This window comes from Equus asinus, chromosome 2 (genome assembly GCF_041296235.1).
Source record: "Equus asinus isolate D_3611 breed Donkey chromosome 2, EquAss-T2T_v2, whole genome shotgun sequence".
Taxonomy (NCBI): Eukaryota; Metazoa; Chordata; class Mammalia; order Perissodactyla; family Equidae; genus Equus; species Equus asinus.
The window spans coordinates 43,220,985-43,238,752 of record NC_091791.1 but is presented as its reverse complement, the minus strand read 5'-3'; the positions used below and the strand labels follow the sequence as shown (position 1 = coordinate 43,238,752).

At 38.2% G+C, this 17,768-nt stretch overlaps 1 protein-coding gene across 2 annotated transcripts in view; it reads right to left on the bottom strand.

The window, feature by feature from the left end:
- PRKG1 (protein kinase cGMP-dependent 1) overlaps window positions 1–17,768 on the bottom strand; it is a 1,184,543-nt gene that overhangs the window by 303,761 nt on the left and 863,014 nt on the right. The gene's annotated exons all lie outside the window — the stretch shown is intronic.

Genomic DNA, 17,768 nt, shown 5'->3' with positions numbered 1-17,768 from the left:
ATAAGAGAAGGGCTTTCTTGAAATAAACAAGTTGGAGCTCAAGCTATTTAATGGAAAAAAAGATAAGAGTTTATATTTTTACTCCAAACCAGAAAACATAGGAAATATTGGTTATATCCATCTTGCCCGGAATAAAGTCTTGGGGAACAGAGTTGAGTGAATGGTAACATTGAAAGACTAATTACCTATCTTTTTAAAAGGGGGAAGTATAGAACCTTAGAAATTCTACATATCAATTTTAACTTTAATTCAAAGGAAGTACAGAGCAAATCAATCAGTATATAAAAGATTCACATTCACTGAAGGCTTCAGCTTTTTTAGGAATTCAACAGCCTCAATTTTTCTCAGTAGCTAAGTCATGCTTGGGAATACCTATGATAACGTAAACAAACAAACTAAATAAATAAATTAGTTCATTCATCAGCATAAATTCTCATAGCAAACGACATTTTAGTAGATTTGAGAGAAAATTAAAGATTCCTCTTCTTTAGTTGGGTAGTACTTTTGCACTTATCTATAACATTTATATTACTCCTACTGGTATATTAAAATGCTGTTTCACGACCACACGACATATTTAAGGATTCTCCTCCAAAAAATACTTACCACAGACTCACGAAGATAAGTTGAAGCATATTATGGCCAAGACAGCAATCTCTTTCCAAACCAAGTAGAACATCCTTAATTTCTTTTTCCTTCTTTACAGTTGGGATATAATTGACATACTGTATAAATTTCAAGTGTATAATGCATAACTTGACTTACATATACTGTGAAATAGTTACCACAATAAATTTAGTTAACATTCTCCTCTCATATAGACGAAAAAAGAAAAGAAAAAGAAGAAAAAAAAATTTCCCTTGTGATAGGAACTCTCAGTATCTACTCTCTTAACAACTTTCAAATATACCATACAGCAGTGTTAACTGTAGTCATCAGGCTGTACATTACCTCCCCAGTACTTATTTATCTTACAACTGGAAGTTTGTACATTTTGGCCACCTTCATCCAATTCCCACTTTCCCCATCCCCTACCTCTGGTAACTGCAAATCTGAGCTCTTTTTGTCTAAGCATCTTTTTTTTTTCAGATTCCATATGTAAGTGAGATCATACGGTATTTGACTTTCTCCATCTGACTTATTTCACTTCATATAATACCCTCGAGGCCCACCGATGTTGTCACAAACGGCAGGATTTCCTTCTTTTTTATGGCTGAATAATATTCCATTGTTTGTATATATACCACAATTTCTTTATCCATTCATCTGTCGGTGGACACTTAGGTTGTTTCCATGTCTTGGCTACTGTAAATAAGGCTGCTGTGTACACGGGGTTACAAATATCTCTTTGATATAACGTTTTTGTTTCCTTTCCATATATTCCCAGAAGCAGAATTGCTGGATCCATCCTTAATTTCTGACTAAGTATTTACAAACCTATCAAGGAAAAGGAGATGTGGGAGTGGGATCAGAGTTTTCTCTTAATTTTATATATTTGTTAAGCTTAGGCTCTCCTTTCTTATGTCATTTGGAGTTTGTGTGTGTCTGTGTTTATTCAGGCTTATAATGGATTGTGGATTTTTCTTTAAATTAATGATATTTCCAAGATTAACAAAACCAAAAAAGAAAGAGTAGCAATCACAACAGAGAAGAAAGATTCTCAATTTGGCTATATGTGATGAGTTTTCTATATCAAAAGCAAATAAGCCAACATTTCTGAGAGACTTCTGCTATAGTTTTGTTGGTGGTAGTGCCACCCAGTTAATTCTGACTCCTAGAGACCCTGTGTACAGCAGAGTGGAACCCTGCTCAATCTCTCTGAGCCATCCTCTCACCTTACAGTGCTATATCAGACAATGCTCCAAGGCTCTTCATAGGGTTTTCACGACCAATTTTTAAGAAGTGTGTGGTCAAGTCCTTCTTCCTCATCTGTCTTAGTCTGGAGGCTCCACTGAAACCTGTCCACCATGAGGGACCCTGCTGGTATTTGAAATACTGGTAGCATAGCTTTTAGCATCATAGCAATATGCAGCCACCACAGTACAACTGCTGACAGATGACAGACAGATGGTGTGGTTCCCTAACCAGGAAAAATGAACCCAGGCCGTGGCAGTGAGAGTGCCGAATCTTAACCACTAGACCACCAGGCTGCTACAGTTGCTGTAGCAAAGTTACAATCAACAGGTTTAGATTCTAAAAAGGACACAACACAAAATAATGTTCAAATCAGATAATTAAGGTTTGATGACAATGGGACAATGGCAAGAGCATTAAAAAGAATAATAGCTGGAACGGTCCAAAATAGTAAGGGTTATCTGATTCATAGGATGAACTAATGAAAACTGAACCAAGCACTAGCACATAACCAGAATTATTAAACAATTTTAACAGTTGTACAGGCTCACATCCAACAACATTCATCCTCTCTGATCAGTTTACCCATATACCCTATCCCTATCTGCATCCCACTTCAAAAATAACGACAGTAAAGCAATATTAATATATTGCATTTAATCCTCCCCAAACCTTATGCAAACCCTCTGGGGTATATACAGTTATGTTATTCCCATTCCACTTGATTAAGAAACTGAGTCTTAGAAGATTAAACAGTTTGCCCAACGTCGTTCAATTAGAAGGGAAGCTGCAGAACTGGGATTGGAATGTGGATACTCTGATTTCAAAGCAGTGTTCACACTCCTGCACTGCAATGTGAATAGAGAGCATCCTCAAAACCATGAAATTCTTGGAGGATGTCACATGCTAGTGTGGCCTCTCAATTGGAGAAAAGGTGAAGAAGAAAGGAATAGAAGGGGTGAAAATGTCATTATGTCTCGGAATGATAAAATGTTTGAGCAGAAAGGAATGTTTGAGAATGTCCAAAAACTTTCAAAAAGGAGGGTGCTATCAATGCCTTCCTAAAGAAAAATGCAAGTGTCTTTCCACCTTGCTCTAAACCACTTTGATCTAAACCTAAATTAGTTCAGATTTCAGAAGAGCTTCTTAGGACGAATCCTTGGACCTTGGCAAAAACAGTCATTGGAAATTAGGCACTTAAATATTCCTGGGTAGAGGCTCTCATTAGCATGTTGACCAGAAGTCTCTATTTTTAGTTAATATAAAAAGGAAGACACATCATTCTTTTTAAGAAATTAAATAAAGTACAATGAAATTAAACAGTAAATAAATAGGCAGTTCACAGAGTCTTTGAATGCAGATGGTATGTAGAACTCTTGGATTAGATTTCTAAAGTCAGGCTGGAACAAAAGGAATTCGGGCTAACCAAGGACTTGGTTCCTACACTTCTGCCAAGATTTACAAACCATGGCCTGTTTCAATATGCTCTCTCTGAGAGCACATAATAGCTAAAACCCCCTGGAAACACTAAATCAGGCTAACCATTCAAAACAGGCCAACATTGGAGGAGAGTCAGAAGCATATTAATTTCTTCTTTATTTCATGGGTTTATTTAATGCCTTTCCTCCTCAGAGCTCACAGTGCACAGAATATGGCCACAATAAAATCATGTGAAATATACAACTCTCTCTGCTTGCATTTGAAGAACTACTTTATACTTGTAAATAAAGTCCTATCAAGTGGCCTGGAAAGCCTAGAAATAACATTATGAACATTATATCCATCACTTAGCCATTCCTGATAGCACCAAATCATTGTTTCTGTAATTTTCTTAAAATTAAAGTGTTTTCCAACTCTGGTCTAAGAAGTTACATTTTAAAAGAAGGCACTTATGCTAACTTAACAGTAAGATAACTCTTTCTGTCTGAATTTCTGCTAATCATTATGGAAATCTTCCCACAAATCTCTTACACTTCCTCTTCTCACTCTATCAGCTCCCAAAACAAAACCCAAAATCTAAAGGAGAGCCCTCAATGAAGAAGTTTCTAAGGATTCAGGCAAAATGAACTGTTTCTAGTATGAATGTCATAAGCTTCTATACTAGGAAGGAGTACTTCATGTTTATTTAGAGGACCTTTTAAGAATTATGAATTATTTTTACCATTTCCTTCGATTCTGCCTAATCTGGTCTAAAGCTGCTTTGCTTTTTACACAAGGAAAAAACCTATTTTTATTTTATTTTATTTATTTATTGTTTTTTGAGGAAGATTAGCCATGAGCTAACATCTGCCACCAATCCTCCTTTTTTTTTGCTGAGGAAGACTGGCCCTGAGCTAATATCTGTGCCCATCTTCCTCTACTTTATACGTGGGATGCCTGCCACAGCATGACTTGAGAAGTGGTGCATAGGTCTGCACCTGGGATCTGAATCGGCGAATCCTGGGCACCGAAGCAGAACGTGCGAACTTAGCCTCTGCACCACTGGCCGGCTCCAGAAAAATCTGTTTTTAAATTGGTATTATAACAATTATATTTTGGTTAAAGAAACAAACTATAATTCTAGCTTCACTCATTTTTTTTTCTCCCATGGTAAATGGAAGAGTATATTAGTTAGCTCAAAGATGTAAGATGTAAGAGATGGGAGATTTACCACAATCACTAGTGATCCATTCCTTAGAATTGGGTACTTTGCCCATACAGATCATTTGACTTTCTCTAGCTGCAAATCCAGTTGTACCTAGTGGAAAATTTGACCTTACCATTTGCTTTCAGAAAACAAAATTATCACATATAGATTTATTTGTCAGCATCTCTCTGTACCTGTAACATCATTCATTTGTGGTGTAGCTATATTAAAGAAATGTTATAAATACTGGAAATTATGAAACAAATGACTATTCCCAGGCTCAAGGAGGTCATTATCAACAGTGAAAACTTTAAATAAAATTAGCAATTCATAATACAATATAAAAATGCTATGATAGAGGTATGAACCGATTGTTAAGACAACACAGAGAAAGAGATATTTAAGCTTCAACCTAGATAAAGTAGGACAAAGGGGATCAGATGTGTAAGATTTTGATAAGATCAAATAAACAGGATTTAAGTTTAGGGATGAAAAAAAGGAAAGAACCAAGGAAGATCCAATTTTAGCTTGCGCCAAATATTGCCATTCACTAAAATAGAAACAAGGAAAAGGAAGTTCAAAGAAGATGAGTTTAGTCTCGAATAGGTTGAGCTAGAGATGATTAGAATGTTGAGTAGGCAATTAAATGCATGGGTCTGTTTTCAGGAAAAATAAATAGACAAGTGACATGATTTTAGACACGTTCATATATGCATATTAACAGTAACAAAATTACTTCAGGAAACTTTAGTGAGTAGTTAGCTGCAGTGTATAACTAAGCCGAATGGAAGACTGGAGGACTCAGGGCTTATAAGGAAGAAAGAAATAACAGCCAGTAAGACTGGAAAAGACCTAGGAAAGTGTGGCGTTACAAAAGACAAGGCAAAGATTTTAAGGAGAGAATGATTGGTAGTATCAAATTCCCAAGAGAGGACACCTGATGCAACAACTGGATTTAGTAACCAAGAAGTCTTTCATGATTGAGACATATGTGAATTTAGAATAGTAGGAACAAATGCCAGGTTGTAAGAAACGAGAAGGGGAAGTAAATCTGCTGTTCATCTATCCTCCAAGACTAACTCATTGCTATCGTTGAATCTCCCCCATCTCAAGCCTTCCAATTACTGAACGCCAATTGTAAGAGTTTCATCAGTGTTTACTGAATTGAATCACGCTCCCCTCCCATAATTTCTCCCACCTTTGTTTGTTTAAACCATAAGAAGCACTTACCTCCAGAATACTCCTCTTTGTGAGTTAACAGAACCACAGATTATACTGAGTTTCTCCTCTATATTTAAATGAGGTGCACAAGAGCCTCAATAACCATATATAAATTCAGTTAAATCATACCTAAGTTCAAATAATTCAAATGTTTAGCAATTCTCTAAAGTTTAGAATCTGAAATCCTCCTCTCCTGGGAGTAGAGAGGCTCTTCCTGGTTAACTTTCCAGGTGAAGAAGGTAAGTAAAGCAAAGATTTCTAGGGCCCTGACTCACTCTACTACAGCCAACCTACACAATGACTGGGAGGAAGTAGTTTGGGAGTAGTGAGTGAAGAAGCCTGGTATTTAGAGCAGCATCACCAATCCTCATGACCAGGGCCGTCCTCCTTAGGCTGGACACAGATAAAAAGATTCTTCTAAATGTCTAAGTCATAATCCTGCTCCAAACTCTATCATCTGGCTCTTCCTCTATCCTGGCTGATTGATTATCTTGTCACTTGATACCTGATTAAAATCCATATAATAAAGAACTGCGGAACTCTTCACTCAATTTCTCTATGAGAAAAAACATTGCTCAGATATAACTAACTCTGAGCTTTTACCATTGAGAAGATAGTCTAATAACACTGAAGCAATCAAGGACGCTCCTTATAGTCTGTCCTCTTCTTCACCAATTGGCAAAGCTAATTTTTCGGTATTCCAGAGGTTACAGAGAAAGGGTAGGAGAAACAGGGATAAACCTTTCCCTCTGCTATGGTGATCATGGAAACAGAGGTCAAAATGCAGCCCCTGTTAGCCATGGTCCTTGAGAGACCACAATGAGCAGAATGCCCTTGGACATGTAACATGAGTGAGGAATAAACTTAAGCTGTTGATGATTTGGGGTTGTTTATTACTGTAACATAACTTAATCTATCTTAACTAATGCAAGGTGATTGGAATTAGTTATCTTAACTAAGATAAGGTACTTGACAATTCTCAATAGATTTCAAAAGTGTGAAGCTAAAATGTCATAAAGAGATTTCCCAAATGGAATTTTAAAAAAACAAAACCTGAAGGATGTTTAGAGTTGTTTCTTAATGCACATTGTGCTTTGGCTGACTCAGCCCAAAATACGATCTAAAATAGCCTGGTGGGTGCGTGCGCGTGGGTGTGCCCAGGCACATGTGCATGCATGTATTTGCTCTTTTCCAGTGATTACTCTGCATTTCTTATCTGATTTTCTGCTCTGAGCTTGGGACCTGAGTGGTTACTTTCTGAATCATGTCAGCAAAGCTTTTCTCTCTATTTCAGTTTTTATTTGGTTCTATTCATGGACCTCAGCAAAGTGCATTGTTTGCTAGTCCCTTGGCTTAACTTATGTGTGTGCACATGTATATACAATATCCTGCTCACTCAAAATAAAGAGTTTGTAACTCTATATCACTGAGATCCAAATAATGTTCTTGAACTATTTTTTTATTTTTTATTTTTTTTTAATTTTTTTTTTGAGGAAGATTAGCCCTGAGCTAACTGCTGCCAATGCTCCTCTTTTTGCTGAGGAAGACTGGCCCTCAGCTAACATCTGTGCCCATCTTCCTCTACTTTTATATGTGGGACACCTACCGCAGCATGGCATGCCAAGCAGTGCCGTGTCCTCACCCGCATTCTGAACTGGCGAACCCCAGGCCGCCAAAGCGGAAAGCTCGAACTTAACCTCTGTGCAACAGGGCCAGCCCCTTGAACTATTTTTAAAGATGGCAATACAACCTAGTATTAGCTATGTTTGTGCCACATCATTGCTGAAACTCCTGTTTAGAAATTTTGTGTCTGGCAAATCTCCTCTTTACTGCTATACTGACAGCAATGTGAAATATTGTTGTTATTATTGTTTTAAAGCAGATAGACATTATTAAGCAGCTAAAAGTTTATGCCAAATATATTCTAATTATCTTATTTAATTCTCACAATAATCTTATGACATCACAATTACTCTATCTACTATAGAAAATCAAAGAGGCACGAAGGTTGGGTAACTTGCTCAATGTCACATTGAATGTAAATGGTGGAAATAGGATTTGTACTTAGGCAGACTGGTTCTGGAGAGTTTTAGTTTCAGCTTAGATAGTTACAAGGTGTGATCTTGTGTGCCTCTGTTTCCTCATTTGAGAGATAGGAATAATATGTGCCCTACATATATCACAGCTTTTCTGGATGGCTCAATAACAAACTCATGACCAAAGTATTTAATAAATTAGAGAGTACACATATTTAAATCCATACTGAAGATTTATTTCCTTTGACCAAAATCTTTGGTAAAATTTAAGAACCAGAATTCGGAGATTTTACAAAAGAATCTGTTTTTTTCAACACTTAAAGAAATCAGAAGAGGTATAATGCTAGCCCTTCATTCCTGAACAGAAAGAACTGGCCAGAGCAGAGGAGCTGCTGCCCATCTGAGAGTGGGCATGTGCTCTCAACTCTCCCACAGTTCCTACCCTGCTGGCTTCAACCGTTTATCCTCATAGGTATCTGCCTTTGCTTCCTCTTTTAGTAAAGAGTGAAACACCAGACCAGAGTAAGATGGATTGTGACTAAGAGGCACCGTGCTAGTCCAGGCAGGTCGTTTTACATCTGTGCTTTGAAAACACAACCATCATCACACTGGAACTACTACTCAATCGCTTTGGATAATATCTGTTGGTCTAGATTTTTATGGGGGAAAAAAAATAGGCATGTTGCCCAGATGCAATTTCTGACAAGAATATCAACTGTTCCAGAAAAACACTTCAGGAAGGGATTATGAGAAGAATAAGATCTTTTTTCTCTTTGCTACTGAGACAACTCTCACCTTACCTCCTTTCCCAGTACAAAGGAAGCATCATCGCTAAATTCATTGGCAGGTCATTGGCAGCAATCAACAGCTTGAAAATTTCTCATTGAAAAAGAAATTTTAAAGTGATAGACAGGTTCCCACAATTCGATCTTTCATAAGCAGCTGGCATCACTCCCTTTAGAACTGCCCTGGCCACATGCCCTGTTAGCGTCCCCACTGGGGCTGGAATTTGTTAAAGGGGAATAACTAAGCCCCAGATTGGTCCCCAGTAAAGCTCTCCTCTGCCTGTCCACTTAGAGGTCAAAGCAAAGTAACATAAAAATTAAAGTCTGGCCTTGAGTGTACAACAGACTGAGATGCAAATCCTCCATGTGTCAACTTCTTAGGCGGGTGTTCCTGGCCAAGTTTCTTTATCAGTAAAATAAGCTTAATACCACTTACTTCACAGAGTTGTCTAAGGATTCAATAAGTGAACCTAAGTAAAGCCCTTGATGTCTGACACACAATGAATATTTAATAAATGGTATTATTGTTGTTATTAAAGGACAATTATTTGGGGTCAACAGGGAGCCATTTTCTCAAATATTGTTCTTATATTGCTTTTGCAATAGTATACTATATTCTTGGTGTTTTTAGAATTATAGAAACAATTTTATTGAAATGAGTTAAAGAACAACATTACCCTCAATTAAAAAAAATCAACACAGAACCAATTCAGGAAAGAGAAAATGATATTCAATATTTTAAATGAGAAAGTTTCTGAGGTGAGGAATGTAACGGAATATTTATAAGAATACGTGAATTATAATGTTACATTAACAAAAATTATCCTGTCTAATGAGGAGCACTCAGGCTAAATTTCTACATTACTCAGCAGAGAAAATTGCTTTCTACAGAGAAAATCTGAAAATAACACCAGGATTCTCAAACGTATCAACTATGCATGGTAATAATATTTTTATCCTTTTTCAATACAAAGTTTGAAGACACAATTCTATAATAGATTATTTGGATTGAAAATTTGTTTGAGATGATCTCATAAATACTTAAATAAGAAAAATTCTAACAGTACCTCTCATGAATGTGAATTTTGTTATTTTACTACCACTCTTCTTATAAGCATTTATTTACTATGGTTGCTCATGTAACAGACTGGAATGTGCAAAATATATTCCTTGATTCTTTCCAAATCTCTGCACTGATGAATATAATTTTCTTTCTTTCTTTTTTTGGGGAAGATTAGCCCTGAGCTAACATCTGCTGCCAATTCTCCTCTTTTTGTTCAGGAAGACTGGCCCTGAGCTAACATCCATGCCCATCTTCCTCTACTTTATATGTGGGACGCCTACCACAGCATGGCTTGCCAAACTGTGCCATGTCTTCACCCGGGATCCAAACCGGCGAATCCCGGGCTGCTGAAGCAGAACGTGCGTACTTAACCGCTGTGCTACTGGGCCGGCCCCTAAATATAATTTTCTATTGCATTAACCTATACCAATAAAATGAAAGTCTTTCTTTTCCTATAAGAAGTGATGGAAACACTTTTAATTGAATAGAGTTCCATTAGCTGATATGGAGGAAACTGTATATACTATCACATCAAATCTGGCTTCCTCATTTATAACATGAAAGGGCTGACCTAGATCATTTCCAGGGCTCCTCCCATCTCTAGCATTTTACTTATTATTATCCTATGGCTTTCCTATTAGAAAGGTTATTGTAATTTTGAGATGTTGATTTGATCCCCAGTTCATCAGTTTTCAGGTAACAATATTGTGTAACAGGTTCAGTCCAGGGCAATTAGTTCTGTGTCAGACAGACGTGTGAGAGACACCAAGAATGAATATTCAGTTCCATAATAGGCCAGTGAACTTCACAGAGAGGAAACCTACTTCACAGCCACAGTACTCCTTGAGCATACAAATTTATGCTCCTGTTAGGAAAGGAATAGAGAAAGACATCTGCAAACAAAAAGGAGTAACTAGCTCACCAAGACTCACCATTCCTACTGGCTTGGGTGGGGGTAGGAGAAGAGGGGGAAGGAGCTCCAAGACACTGTCAACTCTTACAGAGGCTAGCAACTCAGTAATGTTTTTATAGCTCTATAAAACAACTTAGGATCAGCATTTTCCCAAGTAAGAATATCTAAAAATAAAACAAAATTAAATTAAAACTATGTTTGTTCTTCATTTTTTTAATAAAATAAAGCTCATTTAAACATCAAAAAGTCAATCTCATAACAGAAGACAATGGTATCTCTTATGTCATCATAGATTCATCATGCACCAACAGTGGTCACAGGCATTTGAAGCAACTTTTTTTTTAAATAACATTTATAGACATATATACACAAAATTAAAATGTGTGAATGCGTCATTACTTTCATACAAAAAATGATGAATTCCAACTTCATTGTAGAGGACTTGGGTAATAAAAAAAGAAATTTAGGGAATATACAGAAATGTCACCCAAATATGACCAGACACAAAAATCCTTCCTCAAAAGAAGAATGTGGTCTCTTGGAGGATGGTTTCTGAGGCAGTGAGGTTGAGAGCTCAGCTGGGGCTCATATGGCATCTCTCCTGCTACCCAGGGTACACCCACTCAACGCACTGAGCATGAACTCTAGGCTTCTAGAGATGCTGGCACCTCAGACCACATCTCTTCCTTCTCTTCCACTACTCCTGCTGCTGTCCTGCAGTAATCAAAATTTCCCACGACCCCTTCCTGCCCAAACCAACTTTATTACAAGAAGCTTCATGCCTATACCAGCATCTCCCACAATCTGCTTCATAGTGTTCTGTGGAATGTTGACAGGTAACAAGTGAAAATCACATGCCCCCAAATGCCCCTGGATCAAGTTTGGGAAATGGGGAAACGAAATCCAAAAGACCTTGTTAGGTTTCAATATGTTGGCATCCTCCAAGAGGAGGCCACAGAGTGGCTATTTATTTCTCATAAGCATATTTTACTTGGGAAATAGTTTTAGAGACTTTAACTTGTTCTGTTTCTGCACTTGTATCAGAATTCAGATCTCAGCCAGGAGGTCTGCTGAGAAACAGATTATATAACTGGGGTGGAAAAAAATCCATTCCTTTCCATATTTTTCCATTTAAAAACCAATTAATGTAATGTTATGCCTGAGGGCTTTGCCTGAAGATTATTGATAAAGCCCATTCTTGATCCATTGATAAATGTTTAGCAATTGGTAAGTAAACCACATTTGATTAATCAAAATTTAGATAAATAAAATGGAAAATTAATTAGTTTCAACCTTCTATCTTTAGCCTTTTTGATTTATATGTTCTAAATACAACTCATTTTTATTGTTTTTTTTTGGTCTGGTTTTGAGTGTATTTATCACTGGGTTTGGCAAACACAGTTTAATTACTCCCCTTGAACATCAAACTAAAGCATAAAAAGATGAATCACCCAGGGCAATAATCCCTTTCTGTAATTTCAAAATAATGGATCAAGTAAGTTAATGGTGAACTACACATTTTAGACTACTGCACACAATTGTACAGGCTGCTTCTAAGCAACAGACTTGCTATTTTAAAAATATTCAAACCATTTTTCTAGTGACTATCGCTTTTTTTGGTTCAACAGTAATTATGCCTACAGTATCTTTGTTGTCAAACAGTGATATTAGCTGTTTGCAAATTTCAGTGGGGAAGACACATTGGAGAGGTCAAGGTCTACAAGGTGGAACCTAAACTGCTTTGGAACAAATCCGATGACCCTTTAAATCAGTTTAAAAGCAGAATGAGAGCACGGGTCACTCTCCAGGATTCTTTTAGCTGGTGATTCCAAATCATCAACACATTAAACAGTCACCATGCCCTCCTTCTCTTAATAGCTACTTTGTTCTTACAAATAGCTTCTTTTCTAGAGCAGGGAACGGTAATTAGGATTTCATAGTTTGGTATAGCCAGCATTAGCTTGCTTCATGGCTTTCCGTGTTGAGGATTAATAACAGCAGCCATAATGATGACAGAAAACGATAATAGTTCTAATTACTGATATTCATCTTAGGGTGGTGAGCAGCTGTTAAGACATCTCTTTAGAAGTTAAAGTTCAGTCACATATCTTTTTTGCCAAATAGGGAAAGCTTTAATGCTAATTGGGAAGGAAGATTACAAATTCGACTGTCAGTCAGAGAGCACCATGCTTGTTCTTTATTAACTTTTTTCCTCCCCCACCTTAAGCTTTATGGCCCCTAAGCTTTTTAAAAAGCTGACACTGAGAATAATGATGGGAGCCCCAGGAGGCTTCCTGGTTTCTGCTTAAAACAACACTTTCTAATTTAATAAGGGAAATCTCTCATCTAAGTTTCTCATTTGCATTTGAAGAATGTGACCTACTTCTCCAAAGTTGTCACAAATTTGTTTGCCTAGAAAGCCACTGTCTACTAGTAGTTGTCTTCAGGCACATGATATAATGACCAGAAAGGCTTCGAGAGAATTGAGGTGTGGTCCACAGATTCCAAAATTAGCTGCAAAAACCTTTAACAAATAACTTAACTTCCTGGCAAGCAAGTCCATCATTTCACCTACGAAATGAAGAAGTTGGAATTGGTTGGTATTTCCTAAACTCTCCAGGCCATGTGAATCACCCAAGAGGTTGTGAGAGGAATGGATTGTGACTGCGGTCTTCAGCCCAAACTCGGTATCACAACCTCCAGGTCAGAGGATATAAAATCAGATCAGGGTTAAATGTGGGCAGTTGTTTCCAGGACCCTGGAGATCAGGAAGCAAGGTGAGTGTCCAGGACCAGTTGGGCACTGACTCCACTTCCCCCCAGGGTAAGGTTGGGACTCTGTTGATGCTGTATTTGGTTCAAGAACCAGGAGAGCCTGGTACCTGTCAACATTGTCTTAAATAAGGGGCTGTCAAATTTTTTCTATAAAGGTCTAGCTAGTGAATATTCCAGGCTTTCAGGCCATGTTGTCTCTGTTGTATCTGCTCAGCTCTTACTGCAGCGCAAAAGCAGTCATAGACAATAGGGACAGAAATGTGTGTGGCTGGCTTCCAGTAAAACATACATTTGAATCTCATATAATTTTCACATGGTATCAAGTGTTATTCTTCTGAATTTTTTTTCAGCCATTTAAAAATTCAAAAGCCATTCTTAGCTCATAGGCTGTACAAAAATAGGTAGTGGGCAGTTTGCTGATCCCTGCCTTAAATGGAAAATGCCAAAATTTTAAGGTAACAACTTCTCAAATGATAACAGAAGCCCCATAATAAAAGGAGAGGAACAGAGTCAAGTGTCACTTTCTTTTTCAATCTTAGCAGGATCCCACCTGTCTCAAATGTCATCAGCAGCAGGGTATCCATAGGAGGAGGGGGCATGGGAAAGACTGGCAGAGATAGACTGTGCCTGTTCCTGCTGGGTTTAGCCACTCCACTTCCATTAGGTTCTGTTGCCTTACCCAAATAAATTGGGAATCTAAGGCACGTGAATGTATGCACGGCTGTGTGTGCACATGCACACATGTGTGTGGTCTCTGTCACCAATGTGTAACGTGACCTGCAATGGTACAGTTGCTGTTTAAAATACAGGTTTCCAGGGGCCAGCCCAGGGGCATAGTGGTTATGTTCACATGCTCTGCTTTGGCGGCACAGGGTTCAGAGGTTCACATCCCAGGCACAGACCTACACAGCACTCATCAAGCCATTCTGTGGTGGCATCCCACACACAACATAGAGGAAGATTGGCACAGATGTTATCTCATGACCAGTCTTCCTCACTAAAAATAAATGAATTAATTTAATTAAATACAGGTTTCCAGGCTCTTCCCCTAGATATATTTCAGTAGTTATGAGGTGGTGTCCATAAATTTATATTTTAAGCAACCTCCCCAAGTGAGTCATGTAATCTAATCTCTTTAGGAAACTAATACTGGAATCAAGGTCTAGCACAAACTGAAAGTTTATGGTGCACTTAGGGTCCAAACTTCTCTGAGGCTGCAAGGATGACCCTTTCTATTTTACACATATAAAATTGGTTTTCTAAAGTGATGTCATCAAGAAGAACTACATACAAATCTTAACACTGAAAGGTGAGGCAAGATTGTTGACAATGAGGTGCTGAAGCAAGCAAAGCTTCTAGAATATTCAGAAATGATCTCAGAAAAATACCACCAACTATGCTGAGCGAGAAATGTTTGGGGAAAACAGGCCATAAGTAATCAGTCTGTGGTGAACCACATATATATATACACGACCACAAGCAGGCAGGACAGAAGGATCGCTTTGCTGGTGCTTTTCAAACACTGCGGCGATTCTGAACCATTGGGAAACTCAGTAGCTCACAGAACAAGTAAACTCCCAGTAATCAGGGATGAGGAGGCTCTGTCTGAGCAAAGAGGTTGGGCAGGCCACACATCTACAGCTTTGTTCTAAACAGTGGCAACAGCTGTGAACCAAAGGGCAGCCTTTCTTGGAATAAACTGTTCGACAGCATCTCTTGGCACACATAGCAATCCCCATCCAAAGCGCCATCTTTGAATACAAAAGACAAAGCTGGCTAAGTCAATTCTCCTATGGATCAAACGTCTAAAGAGGCTATTATCTCCTTCATCACCTTTCTATTCCCAAACTTATACGCCCTTGAGCTTAATTTCTGCTATTTTCCTTCATGTTCCCCACTGTTCCCTCATGTCCCAGGTTCTCGGGCCCAGCTTTCAGCTCAGGTTTGTTTTATATGCCAGTGTCATCCTGTAATTTTGATTGCTATAGACCTCTGACCATAGTTAATTCCTAAATCTTTTATTTTGCACAGAAGTAATTTTTGAACAGGCTCAGAGAGACATACCAACTTCTGTGATGCCTATTTTCTCATGCTGTTTCATTATTATTGGAAAACACTTGTTTGACGGAATCAATAATAAATAAGAGTCATAGCTAACAAAATTTTCTCACTTGTGCCATACATTGTGCTAAGTGCTTTATATGAATATTACATTTTATATTAAAAAATGGTGGTTTCCAGTCTGATACGTAAAGAGCTTGGAAATCAACACTCATCCTCACAAGAAAAAAGCTGAACAAACTGAAAAACCATTAACTTTTCTTAAATCCATGAGAAGAGTGAGGTTACAGGGCTGCCCTGTAAACTGGAGAAACAGACTGGAGGATACAGTGACTCACAGTTTACCCACCAGGAGCAGAAGCTCCCAGCTAGAGCCAATACAGGGAGGAACAATTTAAATTGTCACTGGTGCAGTGCCAGAGGCTCAGTGTGGACTAGCTGGAGAGTTAAAAACTCATGGGGAGCCCCGATTTAGGCAGTCTCTCCACACTTTCATGACTTCTACCCCCGGGAACTCTTATCAGGATCTCACCCTGAAGATAAGAGAAAAATTCCCTGTGCTTCTCTCAGGGAAAGAAGAAAAGCCATCATTTTTAAATATACTCAGAGCTCTCTGTTCTCTTTAACAGGCACTGTCCTCCAAGGTAACTAGTTTACTAGAGCCTAAAGGGGGTTTTTACCAAAGATTAACCAACCTGGGCAATAAAGAAAATACTCAGATCCAGAGCCCTCTTGCCTTTGATGTGGGGGAAAGGAAACCCATAATTAAGGCTCACTAAAAGACTGAAACTCATAGCACAAATACCCTCCCCACCACAGCTTACAGGCTACGATGGTTAATTTTATCTGTCAACTAGACTGGATCACAGGGTGCCCAGATATCTGGCTGAACATCATTTCTGGGTGAATCTGTGATGGTGTTTCTAGACGAAATTAGCATTTGCATCAGTGGACTCTGTAAAGCAGTTTGTCCTCCTCAGTGTGGGTGGGTATCATCCAATCAGTTGAGGGCCTAAACAGAACAAAAAGGCAAAGGAAAGGAGAATTTGGACCCTCTTGCCTTGTTGCTTAAGCCAAGACATCAACCTTCTCCTGCTCTCATCACTCCTGTTCTCAGGTCTTGAGACTTAAGTTAGAATCTACATCACCGGCTCTCCTGGTCCTCAGGTCTTCAGACTTGGACTGAATTACACCCTGGTTCTCCTATATCTCCAACTTGCAGACAGCAGGTTGTGGAACATCTAAGCCTCCATAATTGCACCAGCCAATTCCTTGCAATAAATTTATTTATATATATATACAGTCATGCCTCACTTAACGACAGGGATATGTTTTGAGAAATGCATTGTTAAGTGATTTTGTTATTGTGCAAAGATCATAGAGTGTATAAAGGGGAACAAAATTTGTCACTCCAAAATATGTCTCTTTAACATGAGGATTATCTTAGGCTTATTATTTTTAAGAAACAAAAGACCAAGAAAGTTTTTCTTGTTACCTCCTACTTAACTGTCTAAAAGAATTCAGATAAAAAAGCTATCTCAGGAAGCAAGCTATCACCTTAGCATAACACGATCTAGGTGGTACACAGGAAGAAATCTAGAAAACCTTCTTTGTTGGGATCCCCTCCGTGTTCTTCTGTTTCTGTGTGGCCAAACTCTTGTTTTCCAATCATTTGCTCTTTTTCACCTACCTGTGAATTACCTTCCCTCTCTTTGAAATCATTGACTCTCCCCACCCCTAAAATCTTCTTTTGTCTTTAGCTGAGCATGGTATTTAAGGCAAGGGCTTTGGCCATTTTGGCAAGTTACTTAGTTTTTCTGGCTTTCTCCCATGTATACATGTTATTAAACTTTTGTTTGTTTTTCTCCTGTTAATCTGTCTCATGTCAATTTAATTCTTAGACTAGCCAGAAAGACCTAGAAGGGTAAAGGACAATATCTTTCTCCTCTACAGTACTTACACAAACCTCAATGGTATAGCCTACTACACATCTAGGCTATATGGTACTAATCTTATGGAACTACCTTCATATATGTGGTATGTCATTGACTGAAATGTCATTATGTGACACATAACTGTATATATAAAGGCTCCTATTCATTCTATTTCTCTGGAAAACCCTAATAGTGCTCCTCTATAATAATAAGAGATTACAGCTAGAAGACTGAAAGTCTCAGAACCTATTTAAGAAGGCGTTTCCAGGGAAACCCAAAGGCAACAGAATAGAAGAACACAAGGACACTAGAGGAAATTTTAGCCTTTGACATCACAGCTACAGTAAACAGTAAATACAGTCTAACTCTTACCCAGACAAACATACAACCTCCAACTACAGGCCTATCTACTGCAGTTCCTTCACCCAATACATCATAGCTGGCTTTCAACAAGTAAATTACAAGACATGCTAAAAGACAAAAACCACAAATTGAAAAGAC